The sequence below is a fragment of the Trichosurus vulpecula genome, chromosome 1 (genome assembly GCF_011100635.1).
Source record: "Trichosurus vulpecula isolate mTriVul1 chromosome 1, mTriVul1.pri, whole genome shotgun sequence".
Classification (NCBI taxonomy): Eukaryota; Metazoa; Chordata; class Mammalia; order Diprotodontia; family Phalangeridae; genus Trichosurus; species Trichosurus vulpecula.
Window position 1 is genome coordinate 247,083,030 of NC_050573.1, and position 23,041 is coordinate 247,106,070.

The 23,041-nt window shown below is 37.3% G+C and overlaps 1 protein-coding gene across 3 annotated transcripts in view; it reads right to left on the reverse strand.

The window, feature by feature from the left end:
• KCTD1 (potassium channel tetramerization domain containing 1) overlaps positions 1-23,041 on the reverse strand; it is a 123,325-nt gene that overhangs the window by 20,306 nt on the left and 79,978 nt on the right. The gene's annotated exons all lie outside the window — the stretch shown is intronic.

Below are 23,041 nucleotides of genomic sequence, written 5' to 3' on the forward strand. Positions count from 1 at the left end.
CATAACCCCCAGAATGTCACTTACATCTCTCTCTCTCTCTCTCTCTCTCTCTCTCTCTCTCTCTCTCTCTCTCTCTCTCTCTCTCTCTCTCTCTTCTCTCTCTCCTTCCTCAAGTAACTGTCAAAGTACAGGAGTAGAGGAGGGGCTGATTTGGAGGAGGGGCTCATTGGTAGAAGGAGTTTGTTTCCTTGTCAGGGAGGAATGAAATCTCTGTGGATGAAATCATGAATCCAGACCAAAAAAGTTCAGATGATCACAGAGCTCGGCTTGACACTTGAGCAATTACAGTAACAGGGACATGCAGGTCTTTACCGGGGAAACAACACAGGAACAGACAAGCGGAAGCACTCTGGAGCAAGCACACTGGCAGCAAGCTTCCACTTCTAAAGAGAACATTCTGATGGTGCTTGTGACAAGATGCCTCTTCAGCACTGGAGAAACGTGGGTATCCCTGTGGATCTTAAAACCAGTAGACCATGACTCCAAAGAGCCTTCCAGGGAACCGTCTGAATTATTTGTCTTATTTTTATATGAACAATTCATTTCCATCCAAAAAACATTAATAAATGCCTGTTATATTTGCTAGAGAATGCAAAGATGAAAAATGACCAAGTCCTTATTCCCAAGGAGATGCATCCAAATAAGTATAAGGCAAAGCAGAATGGGAAAGGGGCAAAAAGAGATCCGGAGCAGGGGTTGTAGGAAATCAGAAGAGGTAAGAGTGAACACTAAGCTAAAAGCTTAGGGGGATCAGAAAAGGCTCCGTGGAAGACAGAGCAAGTAAGCTGGGCCTTGAAGGAAGAGAAGGATCGTGATAGATGGACAGGTGGGAGTATATTCTAACAACATAGGTAAATGAATAGGAGGGGGCAGGTCAAGATTTGTAAACATCAAATAACCTAGTCTGGTTAAAACAGTAATGAAGGAAAAGGAATCATGTGAAATAAGCGAGGAAAGGTAGGCCTGATTGCATAGAGACCCAGCCTTTCCTTTCACTCACTTCTTCACCCCTTGCAATTGAAAAGCCATTTTTTAAAAATGGGAAGAATTAGTTATCTTCAAGAAATTTGCTTCCAGGGGGCTCTCAGCACAAAACAGTGTCTGGAAGCTATCATCTACATTCAACATTTTTTTTAGAAGGAAGAAAAATAAAAATATCTCTGGCACAAAAGCACCCGGTCCAGCTTTTTAGACATCCAGCTTTTTTTGAATCCATCCTTTTTTTTTCCTGACTGGCTAGAAGAGGTGATGGCAAGAAAACATTTAATGAGTCATTAAAAATTGCCCAGGAGATGCCAGCTACTAAAAGCACGATTATTATAATGGAATATAAGGAACTTGATCCATTCTAAGATGTGAGCTGCTGTGGGTCATTTTGCTTTTCTCTTCTTTCTTCCCCCATTTATTGGGATAGGGAAGGTAATAAGTATTTATATCACACCTACTATGTGCCAGGCACTGTGCTAAGCACTTTACAAATATTATCTTATTTGATCCTTAGAACAACCCTGGAGAGTAGGTGCTGTGATTATCCCCATTTTACGGTCAAAGGAAGTGAGGCAGACAGTTTAAGTGACTTCCTGCGTGTCACCACGTGCTAGTTAAGTATCTGAGGCCACATCTGAACTCAAGTCTTCCTGATTCTAAGCCCAGCATTCTATCCACTGTACTACTCTCTGCCTCTATGAACACAAAACTACAATTTCAACATGTGTCCGATGAATGGAAGATGAGCATATCTGTCCAGTGTAGGAGAGTCTGCCTGAATGATAGTATGGTAATTCAATCCCTTAAGGCTTTTATGCAAAATTTTTTTTGTTTTAACATAACCTTCATTTCCAAATATACCCTTCTCTCCTTTACTCAGACAGCTATCTCTTGTAACAAAGAAGTAAAAATAAAAAAAGTTGGGTAAAATTAATCAACCTATCAACAGCTCAGAGTCCTCCAGTTTTGCAAAGAAGGAAGGGAAGGGCATTTTTAAATCTTTTCTCCAGGCAGTCTTGGTCATTGTAAAGTACTTTAACTTTGGAAAAATAAATTTACATTTGCTTTTTAGAAGTGTCTACAGAGGACTTCATTTTCTTTTTTTTTAATTTATTTTTTATTTTTAGTATACAACACTCAGTTCCCCAAGTTTCTGAGTTCCAAATTTTCCCTCCCTCCCTCTTTTCCCCCCTCTTCCCCAAGACTGCATGTAATCCAATATAGATTCTACATATACCTTCCCATTAAACTTATTTACGTAATAGTCAAGTTGTAAAGAAGAATTATAACCAATGGAATGAATCATAAGAAAGAAGAAATGAAACTCAAAAAGAAGGGAAAAAAACAGAGCAAATAGTTGGCCTCCATCTTCATTCAGACCGTAATTCTTATTCTGGATGTGCATAGCTTTTCCCATCATGAGTCTCTTGGAGCTGTCTTTGAACCTTACGTTAATGAGAGGAGCCAAGTCTATCAAAGTTAGTCCTTATGGAGACCATGTGTCTGTAATTGTGTATAATGTTCTTCTGGTTCTGCTCCCCTCACTCAGCATCAGTTCACATAAGTCTTTCCAGGTTATAATGAAAGGACTTCATTTTCTTTGTAACTCTCTAAGACCATAAGCTGCAGAGCTGGTCTCTATCGACAAAAGGGGATTTCCTTTCCTGGAGTTCCCTACAATGATGTCTGCCTTTTAGAATCTTTAGCCTCTTTCAAAGCTCAGCTCAAGTGCCATCTCTTATAGGAAGACCTTTCCGTGTCTTCCCAGATTCTAGTGCCTTTTTCCCAAAATTACCCTGTATTTTTTTAAATAAAATTTTTGGGACTGACTTATATGTGTATGTGTTATTTCCATCGACAGCATATAAACTCCTTGAGAGCAGGGATTGTTTCATTTTTGTCTTTGTATTCTAGTGCCTCAACAGTCCCTGCAACATAACTGGTGCCTTCAAAAAGCTTGCTGATAGATCTTAATTAATTGACTATTTTGTCATCTACTATATGTTGTTATCAATGATTTAGTTCTCTTTTAAGAAGGGATAAAGATAGCAAATATCTTTTCCTTAAGGAAAATTACTGCTCACTGGCAAAAATCACCATTCCATGCATACACTTAGGAGAACAGGAGAGCTCCAAAGTGACTGAGTGATACAAGAGGACACATCAGATGAATGACCCAGGGATGTATGTAGGACTCAGGGAGCAGCTCTGGGAAGGCTGCTGCTAGACAACAACTTTAAAGATGGAAGAATAGAAAGAAGAATCTTAGTGGTAAGGTTAACTTGTCTGTCTTGAACTTTTAATGCATTGTGGTTATGTTACTTCACAGAACAACATCATTCAAACTTCATTTAGAAAATCAAGGGAAAAAATGACCCTCTTCTAGCAAACTGGAAATAGATGAAGTTCAAGGCATCTTCATATCAGACTCACCCTGAAGTGAGAAAAAAAGCAAAGAAAACAGTAGGAGGTAAATATAGATGGATATCGCATACTGTGAGAAGGTTGACTGAGACTATACATTGTATGAGAACAACTGTTTTGCAAAAGAAAGATTTGGAAATAGCAGATGGAGATAACTGGAATTGCAAGTGAGGAGGAATCATTAACTATAATAAAAGATAGCAAGCTGATCACAGAGATTCGCTACTACCTGTCTGACCAGAAATCACAACAGAGAAGTTTTATTATTTGTTGCATGCCAGCAAAGTACTCTGTGCTGTTAAAGAAGGGGAAGACGACTTGGGTCCTGCCCCAGGGCTTTATTTAATCAATTAAACAGATAAAAGTTCCCCAGCGGGCAGATTTACCTGGTAGAGGCAAATCAGTGCCAATTTTGGCAGGGGAGAAAGTGGAGAAAAACTTTTACTAGGGGGACATAACTGAAAAGCTCTAGGAAGGAGAGGCATTCAGGTGGCAGGGCATGAATAGAAGGCGTGATGGCCAGAAGATGAAGGAGGTCTCTAGATACCTGGACTGGACTGAAGAAGGGGCATCTTGATTCAGCCAAGGGGGTTATGTAAAGAACATTGAGTCAAAGAATGTTTAGGAGAAAAGTATCAACTTTTCAGCAAGATGATGGTTGTGTTTTTGGCAGTGGTTTTGCAAATACCATTTTACTTAGATCAAAAAAAGAGTTATGGTACCTGAGATCCTCAACCAATGCTCACTCACTCATTCAACAAATGTTTATAAAATACCTACTATCTGCCAGATATTGAGCTAGGGGATGAAGAGGGGAAAAAAAAGAAAAAAATATTAACAGCAGGGTAGGTTTGGGAAGCATTATATATGTACATTCAATTGTATCCTTCCCCTTTCTTTTACAGATAGTAGATCGTATTTCTGGAGTAGCAAGAGAGATGACAGAACCCTGGAGTCAGGACTCATGAAAATGGCAAGAACTTTTTTTAGCCAGTTGGCTGGGATTCATTTTCTCAAAAATTTCTCTTTTGGGTAGAGAAAGAAAGGGGATAAAGATTTATACAGTGCCTACTATGTGTCAAAAATGAAAGTCCCTGCCTTCATGAAGCTCACATTCTATATGCCAGGAACTGCGCTAAGCATTTTTTACAAATATTACCTCATTTAATTCTCACAATAACCCTGTGAAGCAGGTGCTTTTATTGATCCCCATTTTAGAAGAAATTGAGGCAGACAGAGGTTAAGTGCCTAGTAAGAATCTGAGGTTATATTGGAACTTAGGTCTTCCTCATTCCAGGCCCAGACACCTCAGTGCCTCTAGAACCAGGATGCTTTTCCCAGGCCTAAAAGCAAATTCAATAGAACAAGTATGTATTTGTGGCAAGGCACTGTCACACTGTGTTACCTAGAAATAAAACTGTAAGGCTATCATCTTATTTGCCCATCTTCTATTGCTTTTCCTCTTTTTCTTTTTCCTTTGAAAGAGAGGAAATATACATTAGTGTATTGGACCTGGGAGTTAGAAGAGCTGGGCTCTCATCCCACCTCTGCTGATTACCTGTCATGTGACCCTGGGCAAATGATTTAACTTTATGAGCCTCAGTTTTCTCATTTGTAGAACAGGTACACTAATACCTGACCACACAGGTTTATTATAAGGTTCAGATGTAATTAAGAATGTAAAGTCCTTAAAAAAAAAAGAATGTAAGGCTCTTTGTGACTATAAATTACAACCCAAAGTAAGTGATTAGTATTATTATTGCCTTTTATCAAACAAGTGCTTTTTAAGCTCCTACTGTGTGCCAGGCACTGCAGTAGGTGTTGGAAATACAGAGACCAAAAATGAGATAGTCCCTGCCTTCAAGAAGCTTACATTCTCTTTCTTGTAGCCTCTTTGATTTTTATCAGAGACCAGGCAGGGAAACCTAAAAGAGGTTAAAGCTTATCTGCTTTACATGTCACTTCTCAGTCACATTAACACACTGCACATTGACCTAGAGTACCAAGACAAGAGACTTTTGATTGGACTTCTATACATTGCAAGTGAGTTCTCGCTACAGCACCTGGTTTTAAAAATAAGTTCCTTAATTTTTGATTCTAGCATTACATACAGATTCAGCACAATTTACCATTTAAGGGGAGATATATGAACATAGTGAAGTAGAATTTATTTTGCCAGTTATGCAGATTCTGCTTTTTCCTTTTCAATGTTTTTCTCGTTAAAAAAAAACCCACAGATATGAAGTGAATTATCCACTGTTACTGCTACTGTAATTCATGTTACTAGTTATCCATCATCTATGTTATTGGTCTGAAAACAGGCTACATCCCTGAAGTGAGCTCTCTTTTTTTTTTAATTAAGATTTTTTATTTTTAGTTTACAACACTCAGTTCTAAATGATACTGAGTTCCAGATTTTCTTCCCTCCCCTTTCCCCCTCCCCCCCGCAAGACAGCATGGAATCCAATATATCTTCTACATATGACTTCACATTGAACTTATTTACACAATAGTCAAGTTGTAAAGAAGAATTATTACCAATAGAATGAATCATGAGAAAGAAGAAACAAAACCAAAAAAACAAAAAACAAAACAAAAAAAACCAAAAACAAAAGAGAGGAAAAAAAAACCCAAAGAAAAAAAAGGAGAGCAAACAGTTTGCCTCAATCTGCATTCAGTCTCCATAGTTCCTTCTCTGGATGTAGATATCTCTGTCCCCGAAGTGAGCTCTCTTTGAAAGAAAATGAAATATATGAATCTAGAAAGGGGCAGCTGGGTGATACAGTAGATAGAATGCCAGGCCTGGAGTCAGGAAGACTGAGTTCAAATCTGGACTCAGATACTTCCTAGCTGTGTGACCCTGGGCAAGCCACTTAACTGTTTGCCTCAGTTTCCTCATCTGTAAAATGAGTTTGAAAAAAAATGACAAACTATTCTAGGATCTTTGCCAAGAAAACCAAAAATTGGGTCACAAAGAGTTGGATACAACAGAAATAGCTAAACAGCAACAGCATACACTGAAAAACAATTAACTGAACTGAACTGAACTGAACATGACCGAAAAACAAAACTATTATAGTTGGAAAAAATGCTAGTCGTTTTGTTTTTCTAAAAGGTTTTAAAAAATTCTGCCCGCATCTAGTACCCTTTAACCATTTATCTACTGTAGAATGTATCTTGGTCCCATATATTTATGTAAATTTTCTATATATCTTTGCTATGAAGGCTTTTATCTGGTATTTGACGCAAAGATTCCTTCCCCCTCAGTAGCTCCTCTCTTCTTTCATTTGTGCAAAAGAATTTTAACGTTACATAATTGAAATGCTCTATTCTGCCATGATCACATCTGTCTCTTGTTTGGTCAGGAGTTGTGATCCTCACCTACTCTGCTCTATTTTTTTTAAATCATATGACCTTTTCTAATGGCTATGTATCCATTTTGAGCCTCTTTGTTATATAGTGGTATAACACGTTGAACTTAATTTCTGCCAGAACACTTTCCAGTTCTCATAAAAGAAGAAATCTTTTCCTAAGTAACTGATATTCTTGGGTTTATTGAACACTCTATTAGTACTTTTGATTCTTCTGGTTCTTGTTTACGTATGCTGGTTTTGGTTGTTTTTTTTTTTTGGTTGTTGTTGCCTGCCTTCCTGGAGAAGGCGGGGCGGCATGGGGCGGGGGGGGGGGGGGGGGGGGGGGGGGGGTGGGGTGGGGGTGGGGGTGGGGGTGGGCGGTGCTTTATATTTTTTCTATCTTTGAAATACATTCTTAGAAAATTTTATTTTATAGGATCATCTTATTTTACCTAATTAATGTTTTTCTCCACGATTGTATAATGAACATTTGTAATTTAATATTTTAGGGGGCTTGCTGAATGGTACATTGTAGAACATTGAACCTGAAATCAAAAGAACTGGATTTGAGTCACTTTGAACATTTATGAGCTGGGACGATGATGAATATGTCACTTAAGTCTCTGTGAGCCACTTTACTCTTCTGAAAAATGAGAATAACCATATTTGTACTATTTACTTTATATTTTGTTGTGAGAAAAGTTCTTTTTAAACCTGAAAGCACCATAAGAGTTATTATTAACAATTAAAGGGATCTTATGGAAAATACTTTTAAATGTCAGCAACCACATCCTAAATGACTTGTTTTAAGCCCAGGTTTTCACAAATAGAACTGGATTTACTTAAGGTGGCTTTGTAATTATATGAATGCCAGTGATATTTCTTTAAAGTTCCAAATTTGAAATTTTCCATCTATTTTATGTGCATAAATCAAAGATAAATATACACCAATTAATGATATAAATTTGTACAGAGCTTGTTATGAAAGCTGATTGAAGCAATTAAAAGCTCTAGGGGAAATACCTTCTAAGTGGAAGCAGGTCAAATTTTTATATACACTAGGCAGGTGGGAAGCACTATGCAATATTGGGAATCTGTTCCTTGATTTAGCACAAATAGTTGCAGAAAAGGAGATGGAAAAAGTCATTCAAAAATGAATGAAAAAGAAAAATGCTAACAGCAATAAATCAAGGAATTGGAAATTTCCTGGAGAATTAATGGCTGAAGTATATATAGTTGATGGCCCAAGGTTGAGGTTTGGGGCATTAAACTGATCAGCTATACTGATCCTTCAGAAATATTTAAAGTCCTTAGCCTAGGACAACTTTAAAACACAGGGAGTTACATGGATAACATGTTGGTTGTAATAATGATAATAACTAGCATCTATATAGTACTTTAAGATTTGCAAAGCACTTTACATGTTTGATCTTCACAACACTTAGGGGTAGGTACTATTATTATCACCCATATAACAATAAGTAAAGTTAACTGAGGCAATCAGAGGTTAAGTGACTTGCCCTGGGTCTGGAAGCTAAGTAAGTAGGTGAGGTAGGATTCAAACTCAGGTCTTCCTGACATCTAGTCTAGCCACCTAGCTGCCTCCAAATGTCTCCGCGCTTTGCAAACAAATAAATAAACAAATAAAAGTAAAAATAATTGAATCCAAGGGAGGAAAGTCAAAGAAGTGACACCCCTCTAATCTTTGGAGATGCTGGATTCCTGGTGAGCTGTGTAGTTTGATGTAGTTTGTTGCAGGAGGGTGGTAAACACTTATGGTGGGAATGGATGGGATGTTTGACAGGATGTGAATTAAGGGTAATTTCTGCTACAGAGCAGGGAAAAACAACTGTAAAAATGTTCGGGTACGGTTCAGGTGCCCTCTCCCCTTCTGACCTACAATGCAAACAGTATTTTTCTTATACAGAATGATTGGTCTACATCTGGAGACACCAGAGGGAATATTTGTTGCAAAGAATTATTCTTTATGAAGAATTTATAAATGGATCAAGCAAACACTGCTGCTACAGGCAATCTGAACAGAACACGGAAATAGCTTCTTTCTAATCATCTTCATTATAAGGACATTTTTACCTGTGGTAATATCAGAATTTAGGAATATTCTAATGCAAGGAAATAAAACATCTGAAAAAGAAAAAAATACTTTATTTTCCTTATAGCTTTTATTTATATATCTAAAACATCTGTCATAGAATGCTGAAGTTGGAAGAAACCTTGAGAGCACATGAGGACATCTGGTATTGCCCCCTAGCTCTAGGCAGATGAATGTCTAAAGTGAAACCTTCAGGGCAAGTGGCTGTTTAGTCTCTCCTTAATGCTCTCTGCAGACGAAGACTGAACAGCCACTACTGACAGCCCATTTCACTGTTTCCAAGTGAAATCTCTTCTGTTGAAACAACCCATGTTCTCATGTTTGGTCCCACAGAGACATGGGAAAATCCACCGAGCAGCATCCTTCTCCTCAAGACCTTTCACATGTTTAAACATTGTCAACCTTTAGTTGTCTCTTCTCTCGGACCTCAGAAGTTATTTTTCATTTCTTTGTTTCTGTTGTGCTAACATTTTCCTTTTTCTCCTTTCATTTTAAAAATGTGTTGACCATATAAAATACTCAAACTATCAGAAAACCACATAGAGATTTTAAATAAGCCAGTTCTAGAACAAGCTGTGAAGAGACGATCAAGAGGGAAAGCGGGGAGGGAGACAAACCCTCCTGGTCCTAATAGATCTGCAGGAAAATTCTATCAAACTTTGAAAGAAAAAGTAGCAACCAAAGTACACAAATTATTCTCCAAAATTGAGAAAGCACCTTACTAAGTTCTTTTTATGAGACTAATATAGTCCTAGTACTTAAATCAGAAAGGATAAAGCACAAAAGAACTACTGACTAATATTAATATCAATTAAAATGTTTAAATACATGGGGACTTATCCAAGGCAGTTAAGTGGTACAGTGGAGAAAGTGCTGGGCTTGGGGTCAGGAAGACATGAGTTTAAAACTGGCCTCAGATATTTACTAGTTGTGTGATCCTGGGCAAGTCACTTATTCTCTGTCTGTCTCAGTTTCTTCACCATAAAATATGATAGCACCTATCTCCTAAGGTTGTTGTGAGGATCAAATAAGATAATATCTGTAATGTGCTTAGCATAATGGCTGGCACATAGTAGGTGCTTAATAAATCTTTGTCTCCCTCCTGCTTTCCTATATTAAAAACAAAAACATCCAAACCACTTGATTATCTCAACAGATTCAGAAAGTCTTTGACAAAACACAACTCGTTTATGCTAAAAACCCTACAGAATATAGGCACAGAGAGCCCTTTTTTTATTATCATAAAGGGTATCCTTTTCAAACCAAAAGCAAGCATCTTATGGAATATAAACACACTAGAAGCTTTTTCAATAAAGTAAGGAGTAAAGCAAGGATGCTTACTCTCCCCTCCTATTATTTGATATGATTCTGGAAATGCTAGCAACAGCAATAAGACAAGAAAATTAAATTAAAGGCATAAATATAGGTAAAGAGATAAAACTATTGCTACTTCTGATGACATGATAGTTTACTTAGAAAATCCTAGGAATCAGCAAAGATACTCAACAATAGCTTCAGCAAGCTCACAGGCTACATAAATAAACTCCCCCAAATCAATTGCACTTCTATGTGATATAACAAAATCCAAGAGGCAATAATAGAAAAGGAACTTCCATTCCAACTAACTACAAAATGCATAAAATAGTTAGCATTTACAGATTCCTTCAAGGTTTATAAAATGATTTAGAAATATTATCTCATTTTATCCTCACAACAACCCTGGAATGTAGGTGCCAGGATTATCCCTATTTTAAAGGTGAGGAAACTGAATTCAGATAGAGGTTAAGTGACTTGCCTGGGGTCACACAGCTAGTAAATATCTGAAGCTGGATTTGAACTCAGATCTTGCATTACATCTGCTTCATCATGTCTGAGCAAATAATTCACCACAATTCACCAAAGCACATAAAATACTTACATAGATTAAATTACAAAGAGCCCCTTAAAAAACAAAGAATAACTTCAATAGATAGAGGAATATTCTGTGCCTGTGGCTGAGTTGTGCTTATATAATAAAAATGACAACGTTACTAACGTTAATATACAGAGTCGATGCTATACCAATTGAATTTTGAAAGGGATACTTTATAGAATTCAATAAAATAACAGAATTCATTTAGAAAAATAAGAGATCTAGAATATCAAGGGAAATGATGAAAACAAGAGGTAGAAAGGGGAAGAAAACTTCCAGACTTCAAACTATATTATAAAGCAGCAGTCATCAAAACCATCTGATATTTGTTAAAAAATAGAGTTAGATCAATGGAACAGACTAGCCAAGAGAGAATCAGAAACAGTGGAACTCAACCCAGTGTTTGATAAACCACAAAACTTAAATTACTTAGGAAAGACTTCCTATTTGATAATAACTATTGGGAAAACCATTAAGTAGTCTGGAAGAAATGAAGCTTAGACCAATACCTTACACTATTCCCCAATATAGTCTAAATGGATATGCTGCTTTAATATTAAAGATCATATTATTAAAAATGAGATGAGAAGCAGATCAAATCCTTTTCATACCTATAGCAGGGAAGTGTATTCTTAACCAAACAAGTGATAGAGGCAATTATAAGAGACAAAATAGATAATTTTGATTATGTGAAACTGAAAAGCTTTTGTACAAATTTATAAGAAGGCAAGTAGTCTAAGGGGAAAAAAATCTTTGTATTGAATTTTTCTGATAAGAATTTGGTATCCAAGATATGTAAACAATTCACAGATACATAAAATACCAAATACCATTCCCCCATAGATAAGTGGTCAAAGGATATAAACAAACAGTTCTTAAAAGAAGAATTGCAAACTATTAACAATCATGTGAAAAATGCACCAAATCACTAATAATTAAAAAGATGCAAACAACCTAGAGGTCTTACCTCATACCTTGAAAATGGTCGAGGATGACAAAAGATGGGAATAGTCAATGCTGGAGGGCTTGTGGAAAGATAGGCATGCTAGTACATAGTTGGTAGAGCTGTGAATCAGTGTAACTATTTTGGAAAAGTTTGGAATTATGCAAATAAAGTGACTAAAATATCAATATCCTTTGACCCAGGGATTACACTACTAGGCTACTGCTACAAGGAGACCATTGCTAAGGAAAAAGTGCTCATGTACACACCAAAATATTTATAGTAGTACTTTTTTTTTAATTGCAAAGATATACATCAACTAGTGAATGGCTAAACAACCTGTGGCAAATAAATGTATGGGATATTATTGTTCTATAAGGAAAGATAAATATGATTAATAAAGAGGAACATGGAAAAGAACATGGAAAAACAGAATAGAAAAAATAGAATAGAAACATGGAAAATAAATGGATGCAGAGTGAAGTAAGCATAGCCAAGAAAAAAAATATACACAATGACTACAACAGTGTAAATGGAAAGAACCACCATAAAAAAAGTCAAAACTTTGCAGAATTACAAAGAACAAGTATGGCTCTAAAGAAGGGATGAGAAGATGCCTCCACCTTACCCCTCTGCAAAAATGGGAGATCCTAAAAGTGTGGGATATTGCACATATTGTCAGACTTTTTCAATGTATTGATCAGTTAGGCTGACTTTTTTCTCTTTTTCTTTTATTTGGTCTTAAAAGATTATTATATGAGATGGCTTTCAGAGGGTGGAGTGATAGTGGAGGAAATTGTGGTGCTGTAAAAGACAAAAGATAATAAAAATGCATATAAAAAAGAAAAATGTGCACTGACTACCAGTTTCTCTGAGTTCTTTCTTTTTCCCCTCTTTTTCTTTCTTTCTTTAAAAAATAGCATTTATTATGTGAGGTGGCTAGTGGGGAGGGGAAAGGATACTGGGAAAATTTTTTTATGATATAAAAAACTAAGAGATGGCAATAAAATTTTTAAAAAGTAAATTGACCAAATTGGACACAATTTGACTCATATAGTACAGAAGAGAAGGATTATCTCCTTGTTCTTGAGTGTCATATTTTTTGCTACATTTTGCTTTCATGAAATTAAAAAAAAGACATGCTTGCAGTCAAATGTGTGACCCCAAGTCTTTTACTGCTATATGTGTTTCTAGTCAGTGTTTCTCTCTCTTATATTTCTTAGAGAGATTTTGTTTTCTTCCCAAGTATGTAATCTTTCCCTATTGTCCACATTGAGTTACATCCTATTTTTGATGTACATTTTGAATTTTATTCTTGGGTTTCTGAATGTTAGCAAACTAATATGATCTCCCTATTCGGTCTCATTCCTTGATCTCTTCAGCCAGATCATCAGCAATGGGCCTTAGGACTGGTTCCTGAAGGATACCACCAGCGATGTCACCCCAAAAATGCCATCAAACAAACCACTGACAACTATGTTTGAGTCTGCTGTTCATCCTACCAACATGCTATTCATAGTGAATTTTCACAATTTTCTTGTTTATGGATAAGAATACTACATAGGATGAAGTCAACAACCTTCCTGAAATCAAAATCAGTGCACATATGACTTCCTCCTTTGACTCTGTGGCCCAACATTTCTGTCACAGGAAAAAATAAATTGATCTAGCATGTTTGCCAGGAAAATGTTAGACACTTGTTAGCATTTTGTACACATAAACTTATTACTTGTTTTAGTATTTTCCCAAATGCCAATTTACAGTAGTATCCTCCTGTTTTTAAAAGTAGAGATGAAATTTCCCTTCTTCTAATTCTCAAGAAATTTTAATGATTTCTCAAAAATAGAGACTGGTGCTCTCATTACGGTGCCTTCCTGAGTGCTGACCTACCCTTGCAGTGCAGGTCAGCAGGCTCTGCAGAATGGTACATCCCAGTTTTAGATTCACTCTATTATTTCTTTGCCATGGAATGTCTGGCTTTTCATCTTGACTGGTAGCAGCCTCTTCTAGGCCACTCTTTCAGGAAAGCCCCCGCTGCTATGCTTTGTTTCATGCCTTCTTGGGTCATCTCTTCCACAGCCTTGGTAACTGCATTGTGTATTCTTCCCCTCCCCCTCCAGTTCAGGAACCATGAACTGTGACCAAATCAACTCTGTGTATGTTTCTGGATGGGAATTGTCAATCTATTCTTGGTCCTATTCACCATCACCATAAACTTTCTGGACCAACGTGTTGCACCCTGGCCACCACCCCACTTTGTGTACGTTGTCTCCCCCATAAGCAAAAGCTTCTTGAGGGCTTCTTGCTTGTTCTTTTTAAATCCAAAGTGCTTAGCACATAGTAAGTGCTTTTATAATCTCTGATTTGTTGATTCATTCATGCTTCCATTACCACCTGAATGGAGGGTTTAGTAGAAAAAGTCTCACGCAAGTGTTCAGGCTGACTTAAAAAAAAATTATAGATCTCCACTGTTATCTTTTGTTTTTACATTACTTCTATTTCCTCCTGTATTTCTCCCCCTCCCCATTCCCAGGGATCAATAACAGAAAATTTTTGAAAAGGAAGAAAAAAAATCAGAGTGACTTTCTATCAATTCACTTCTCAACAACAAAAAAAAATGAGTCGTGAAAGGGCTTACAGAATTGATTTCAACAAATATGAATGGTAAAAAAATGCAGACAATGTTACTATGATTAAAGTCCTAGACTAACATGCAAAAATCTCTGTGCGTACAAAATTGCTTGGCTAATAAAAGCTTGCAGAAAATGCTGAAGTGAGCCTACTGTTCTTTAGATCCTGGGTGTGAACAGTCTGTTTCAATCAACACTTCTATTTTTTAAAACTCCAACATCTCCGTGATGTGATTTCTTTTCACACAACTGTAATACTAGCACATGGGAAAAATAAAGACGTGAATTCTGGATATGTCTGTGACCTAAAAAGATGCATCATACAAGATCACACCTTGATAGTAGCACTATCAGATTTTTCCATTTCTACTTGAACATTAAAAACAGTTAAGAAATCATTTCGTGCCAGGTAAAACGATCTAACTCTACATTTTAAATGCTTTATTGCTTGTCTTCTCAATGGGTGGGGGAGGCATGGGAGGGAGGGAATTTGGAACTCAAAATTTTAAAAAATGAATGTTAAAAATAAACATTTCAAATGATATGTTGTTCAGTTGTGTCTGACTCTTTGTGACCATTTGGGGGTTTTCTTGGCAAAGATACTGGAGTGATTTACCCTTTCCTCCTCTGGCTCATTTTATAGATGAAGAAACTGAGGCGAATGGGTTTAAGTCACTTGCCCAGGGTCACACAGCTAGTGCGTGTCTGAGGCTGGATTTGAACTCAGGTCTTTCTGACTCCAGGCCCTGGGCTCTATCTACTGCACCACTTAGCTGTCCTTTAAATGTCATAATATACTTCTACTTGGGGATTTTAAACCACCAACTAAACTGAGAACCAAAAACAATTGAGGAACAAAATGAACAAATCTGAAATTGCTTCCCCCTCAGTAACTTTCCATGGTCTATGCTGTAAAGGAAGTTTTAAAACAAAACTAGACAGTGGATATGGACAGGGCTGGACCTGTGATTTCCTGTATATTGGGAACTCCCAGGTGAGGAAATTCTATCAACTCAGTTTGAGATCTAACTCAGCAAATTATAGTCGGAGGAAAGTTGTTTAGAGTACTAACAGGTTAAGGGATTTGCCCCAGGGCATCACACAGCCTTGGTCATCACAAGTAGGACTTGAACCAGTATTACTGGCTTTGGAGGCAGCTAGGTGACCCAGGGGACAGAGTGCTGGGCCTCAAACATGTACTAGCTGTGTGACCCTGTGCAAGTCACTTGACCTTGTCTTGCCTCAGTTTCCTCATCTGTAAAATGAGCTGGTGAGGGAAATGGCAAACCACTCCAGTATGTTGGCCAAGAAAATCCCACGGAAGTGTGGTCCATGGGGTCAAGAAGACTCAGACACGACTGAACCACAACAAATTACTGACTTCAAGGCTTGCTCTCTAGCTGTGTTGATGTGTATTACTTTTTTGAAAATCAAATTGCCATTCCCTTTTATATCATCTGAATATTAACAAAAATATGTGAGGGTCATTTAGTGCTGCAGAAATGAGATATTAAAACATTAAATATATTAAAATATTTTAAATAATTTTGAAGTCTTCTCAGGCAAATACTGAACAATGGGTGCTTTTGATAGAACACCAGGGCTGTTCAAGAGGAAAATAATAGTAAACAAATTAGTACCTCCTCGGTGTTGGCAGGTTTTGGTCTTCCTGTTTCTAATCTAATTGTTCTAATCTAAGCCATAATTAATGTGAGTCTAAGAGGATAATAAATATGAAACTAAGTAAAGTAGAATCAATTTTAAGTATTTTAGGAACTTCCACATCATAAGGCAAAAGAGAATCAGATCAAATACTAAAATTACTGCTGGCAGTCATGTCTTAAGCCCAGAAGAGACAATTGAATTTCTATGTGTGTTTAAGTAGAATGCTACAAAAAAAGCAATTAATTATCAAAAGCGACTCAAGCTGCATATTCAAGCAGAGACAGAAATTCAGATCCACAAAACAAGTTGGTTAGACAGAAGAAACAGCAGAATCGGCTAGTCATCTAACTCAAAAATAGGATAATTGCCGCTTTCTTACCTATGGAATGTTAGGAGAATAAGAACTTTCCAAAATATCATTTAAAAAACCTTGTAGCCAGAAAATGAAGAAAAGTAGTGTATTTGAACAGTGGAAAATCCTGTTTACAAATTAGTCTCCTTTGTTTCTACATCAGTCAGGACTGATGGAATTCTTTACAGGAGCTATTTTAATTAGAAAACAATCATATTAAAGATATGACACTGTGGGAAGCCTCCTGCCTGTAATTTAACCTTTTAGCAGAAAATAAAAGCTAAAGAGTCCCAGTCAGGATAAAGTGTTATTGAAAGCTCCAGCCAAGCCAGCTGTTTCTTTTTGCAAGCCAACAATTCTTCCCCTTGTAATAGTGCCAGCAAAGCAGTGGCTTTCAATGGGTCTTTTAAAAAACTCACTCTAATAAGTTAAAAGTCAGAGGAGTGACAACTTCTCTTTTCTCATCTTAAAAAAAAAATAGGTCAATTAAAACATTTTACCTGGGACAAGGTAAAAACTTGAAAGGTTTTTGAAAACTTGACAGCAGGCATATGGAAATATCTCCAAATAAAAAAAGAAACAGATTTGACTAATGGTTAGCTCCTCCCCTTAACCCCTTTTCTCTCCTGCAAAGGCACAGATCCTAGAGACAATTCAAGGATTTAACGTTTCAAAAAGGCGAGGGCAAAGAGTACTACTTCTGCTTTCTCATTCTCCCATTGTTAAATGTGAACAAAAGCTCTGGGGAGAAGGAACTTCAAGTGATTCATAAACTTCCACAAACATAGATTGAAATAAGACTCTAGGAAGACAAAGCAGAAGGGAGGAGTTTTGTCTCAGGACTATGAGTTATGCACCTCCTTAAAAGAAGAGAAGTAAGCTAAAATTGGACAAGAGTTATAAGTATTTTAAAAGCACATAAATTTAAAAAAAAACCCTCCTAAAATACTTAAAGCCATCTAGCTCTCTCACTGCCCCACCTTAATGATTAGTTAGTTAAAAGAATCCCTCCTGCATCATTAGATCAAAATGGTAGCATGAGAAGCAGGCTTGGCCTAATGCGTCTTCTCTGAGTAAATTAAGATTTAGTGAATACATGGCAAGACTGGTTAGTCACTAAGTGAAAGGAAAATGATAAACGAAAAAGATGAAGTTGAAATCAAGTCTTATGATTCAAGGACAACCCTCCAAGGTATGTGTTATTGGGAAATCATGAATGAAGAACGTTGACAGCATTCTGCCTTTGGCTGCTTTGGATTCAACAATGCAGCCACTGTGGATGTGTCTTAAGCAAGAGTACACACCCCACTGTGCCTTATGCCCAGTGTATGAAGTTTAAGGATTTATCCAGGGAAACCAAATTGGTCCATAAGGACATGGGGGCATTTAATAAGTAAATCCCAAACAACAATCTCCTACCCAAATCTACTTGAGTAATCCTGTCTAACTAAACAATCTACCCTCCTTTCCCTAACTCTAATGAAAAAATAAAAGAACCTCTTCCTTTTCTTATCCATTTAAGAGAATGTTGTAGCCATCATTTATTGCTACTGCTTCAGATTCCCTCATGAAGATAATCATTTGATATATTTTGTGCATGATGCTGTCACAATCTGGGAAACCCAGGAGATGAAAACGGGGCTGTGACCAAGACCCTTATTTTCAAATGCAAAGAAATGATCTAAACAAAGAATGGATAGCAGAAAGGGTGTTGAACTGGGAACACTGGCTTTGAGTCCTAATCTTGCCACTTCCCACCCATGTAACCTCAGGTGTGTCATTTTATGTCCCTGGGTCTCCTCTTCTGTGAAATGGGGCTAGCAACACTTGCTCTGTGTACTTCTCAGGCTTGTTGAGAAGAATGTTCTTTGTCAGCTATTAAGAATGATGATACCGTTGATATGAAGCAAACTGCCTTCCTATTGACTCTGAAAGGTAAGCATTTTCTAAACTGTTAGCTGTACTCATCGCTACATAGTGATTCATGAAGAATGGAACATGTTCTAACCTACCAGCAGCTAGGTGGCTGAGCGGATTGTGTTGAGACAGGTGTCAGGAAGACCTGAGTTCCAATCCAACCTCAGACACTTATTATTTGTGTGACCTTGAGCAAGTCACTTAACCTGTTTGCCTCAGTTTCCCCAACTGTAAAATGGAGATAACAGTACCTACCTCCCAAGGATGCAAGGATCAAATGAGCTATTTGTAAAGTGCTTAGCACAGTGCCCAGAACACAGTAGGTGCTATATAAATGGTTATTCCCCCCAGCCTTCTTCCCTACCTTTAATTTGGTTCCCTGGATTTTGAACTACAACCTTTATTCTCTTCTGTTTTAATGTGCTGTAACAGTTTTCACTAATACCACCTGCACTACATCATCCAGATGATGATGTTCTGATGAAGCATTTCACCCAGGGCCCCCAGCATAATGGATTCAGTGGGACACACTTAAAAGATCATTTTTCTCCTTTGTATTGACTGTTCCCAGTGCTTTCAGACTAGAAGAGTTTCCATTTTTTATGTAAGCTTGTGCGAGGCCCTCAGGGCTTTCTAAACTGTTAAAAAGAAATCAATGTTCAGATGGGTAGAAGAGGCCTAGGAAAGCCTAATGAGACTGGGTAGGAGTTCTGGAACTCATTCAGCTTGGATCATGAGGACAAGTACAGGCGAGCTTCAATTCACCTTTCAGGGAAGAGGAAGCTCTCCAAGCCCAGAAATATTTGCTACTGTTTAAAACTGGTGGTTAACTGTTTTGCACAGCTATAATTTATCTTCTGCATAGGGGAAACACAATAAGAAGAGTTGCACAAGAGTAAAAAATAATCATTACCACAAAAGAAGATAAGCAGCAAGGTCGTTACTAAGCAAACTGACACGTGGCCTTTATGTAGTAGCAGGAAACCATGATCCCATGACAGGGGGCTCTGCTCCACCAACAGCACATCTTGATTAGATTCAGACGACTCAGTTAACAGCCAATGGGATTGGGGGAACAGAAAATACAATTTAACTCTTTCTTTTGCAAAAGAAATCACTGGAATTTAAAACCATTTTGTAAGGGTATAAGAGCTTCGGGGTGAGAGTGGGAATATTTTTTTTTCTTGTAAACATATTTCCACATTAGTCATGTTGTGAAAGAAGAAACAGAACAAAATGGAAAAGACACACACACACACATAAAGTGAAAAATAGTCTGCTTTGACCTGCATTCAGACTTCATAGTTCTTTCTCTGGATGTGGGTAGTATTTTTCATCATAAGTCCTTTGGAATTGTCTTGGAGCATTGTATTGCTGAGAAGAGCTAAGTCAAAAATCATAGCTGGTCATTGTACAACGTTGCTATTACTGTGTACAACTTCTCCTGGTTCTGCTCACTTCACTCAGCATTAGTTCATGTAAGTCTTTCCAGGTTTTTCTGAAATCCGCCTGTCTATCATTTCTTATAGCACAATAGAATTCCATTACATTCATATACCACAACTTGTTCACCCATTCCCCTTTTCCCTGTTTTATAATCTCTTTTGGGATACAGACCTTGTAGTGGTATTGCTGGATCAAAGGGTATACACAGTTTGACTGCTCTTTTGGCATAGTTCCAAATTGCTCTCCAGAACGGTTGTATCAGTTCACAACTCTACCAACATTACATCAGTGTCCCAATTTTCCTAATCTTCTCCAACACTTATTATTTTCCTTTTCTGTCATATTAGCCAATCTGATAGGTGTGAGGTGGTATCTCAGAGTTGTTTTAATTTGCATTTCTCTAATTAATAGTGATTTAGAACATTTTTTCATATGACTATAGGTAGTTCTAATCTCTTCATTTGAAAACTGCCCATTCATATCTTTTGACCATTTATCAATTGGGGAATGACTTGTATTCTTATAAATTTTATTCAGTTTTCTATATATCTGAGAAATGAGGCCTTTATTAGAAACACTGTAAAAATTGTTTCTCATCTTTCTGCTTTCCTTCTAATATTGGTTGTGTTGCTTTTGTTTGTGTAAAACTTTTTAAATTTAATGTCATTGAAATTATCCATTTTGCATTTCATAGCGTTCTGTATCTCTTGTTTGGTCATAAATTCTTCCCTTCTCCATAGATCTGACAGGTAAACTATTCCGTGCTCTCCTAATTTGCTTGTGGTATCACCTTTTATCTCTAAACCATGTACCTATATTGACCTTATCTTGGTATATGGTGTAAGGTGTTGGTCTGTACCTAGTTTCTGCCATACTGTTTTCCAGTTTTCCCAGCATTTTTTGCTAAATAGTGAGTTCTTATCCCATAAGCTGGAATCTTTGGGTTTAACAAACAGTTGATTACTATAATCATTGATTACTGTGTCTTATGTACTTAACCTATTGCACTGATGAGGGTGAGAATATTTTGAAGTTTAGATGGATAAAGTCTATTAATAGTGTAATACAATAATCATTCACATTTTCTTAGCCACTTAGAGTGTGGTAAGTACTTTCCATACCCATTTGATCCTCATGTTCCTACTCTACTGATCAGAGAACTGAGCCAAAAGATGAAGTGATTTGCCCTGATTTCTTCTCCTCCTCTAGTCTTTATCTCTTGGTCCTACAAGTGCCATTTGGGGCGTGTTGGCTGAGAATGAAGTATGGACTTCAGTATAGGATGCTTGGGGAACAGGTGAGAAATGTTGCATTACTTTATCTTCAGGCATAAAGACAGCAATCTTTTAGAAGAACACTGATAATTCATATATTGATAGAGACTATGAATTCTGATTTTCTGATGAAAAGAAATGACATTTTAGTACATCATTTAAATGATAATAATACATTAAACTGAAGGGTAGATGTGATATATTTTAATAGTCTAGGACCACACCTCAGTTATGCTTCAACCCAAATACATTTACATATTAATGAACTAATACAATATACCTGATCCATCATTAGTTCCAGCTATTGTAGTCCTAAAATCCCTTAAAAACAATTTCATGGCTGAAGATTTGTGCACATGTGCATTTTAATTCTATTTGAAAATTAAAATTTTTTTATCTGTACTCAGAAAAAATTCAATTCTTTGCAAAAGACATCAATATCAAATCTGACTCATGCCAAGTTCAATTCTACAAAAGGTTACTACCACAGCACTGGGCTAGATACTGGGATGGATCTAAGGTTTAGATAAGAGGTAGGTCTTGCCCTCATGGAACTTATGGTTTAACAGGCTGGACAGGTGATAGTGACACAAATGGAAGTAACTACAATACAAAATAATAAGTGATAGACTCCATAAAAGAGGTGCAAGCAAATCGCTATTTAAATTTCTTAGAGGGAAGGCTGTTACTGACTCAGAGGGACATGGAAGGCTTATTGGATTGAAAGAATCTGAGTTGAATTGTAGAGCATAAGTAGGAACCAAATGGGTAGGGTGTGAGAAGGCACTCCAGGCAGAGTGATCAGTGTAAGCAAAGCCATGGAAGTGAAAAAGCATGGTGTACTTATGGAGGTTGGCACAAAGTTCAATTTGTTTGGAATAGAAAGTATATATAGGGAAGTCATTCAGGATAAGGCTGGAAAGATGGAAATGGTACCATTGATGGAAATGGCAAAGCCAGAAATAGGAATGGGTTTTGGTTGAAAGATTTTATTATAAAACTCATTTGAGCTGGAGGTGTAAGTGGAATGTCCAGCTTGTCTTGTAGGCAGTTGGATACGTGGGTCTGGAGCTCAGAAGAGCACTCCGGGGCTAGATCTTTAGATCTGGGTCATATCTTTAGAGATATCTAAAGCCAAGGGAGTGAAGGAGATTGAGATTGCCAAGGGGGAGAGGGGAAAAAAAAGGCTGAGGACCTTGGAGAACATCCCCCTCAAGGGATTTTTAAAAGGATAAGGAACCAGCCAAGGAGACCCAGAGAGATGTAGTGGTATCTCAGAAACCAGAGGAGGAGATGTTATGAGAAAGAGGGGTTCTTCAACGGTGTCAAATGCTGCACGAGGTCAAAGAAAACGAGGCCTGAGAAAGGACCTTTGGATTTTGGATATGAAGGTTGCTGGTAGCCTTAAAGAGAGGCATTTCAGTAGAGAGATGGGAATGGAAGTTACGACTATGAGAGGCTGACATGAGTGGGTAGTAAGGAACTAGAGGCATTAGTCGGATAAGTTGTCTATAACTTTTTCCATAAAGTTAGCTATAAAGAAGAGAAAGACAGTATAATGGCAGGAGGTCAAAGAACATGAAAAAAGGGTAAAAGAATTTGAAAGATAAGATAAATAATCCTCGAATGAAAAGTTTTTATGTGAAGATTGGGGAGACCCAGAATTTATAAGCAGATGAAAAGGAATCAAGTGAGAAAGTTAAGAGTTAAGATACACAAAGAGGGAATGACTGATGGAACAAGTTCTTGAGAGAGGAAGGAAGAACAAGAGTCATGTAAACTGGTGGATAAGTTATCCTTAGCAAAGAACAGAGATACTTCTCCTGGAATAGGAGGGAAGTGAAGAGGGGAAGATGAGTAATAATGCCAAGATGTTTTGAAGACTTTTGTCTAATGGCCTCAGTGAAGTATGAGGCTAAGTCATCTACTGGATGTGTGGGAGTTGAAGGCAAAATTGGGAGCCTGTGAAAAGAGGTTAAGTTTTGAAATAGTGGAGTTTTTGGTCTTAGGACCCCTTCATGCTCT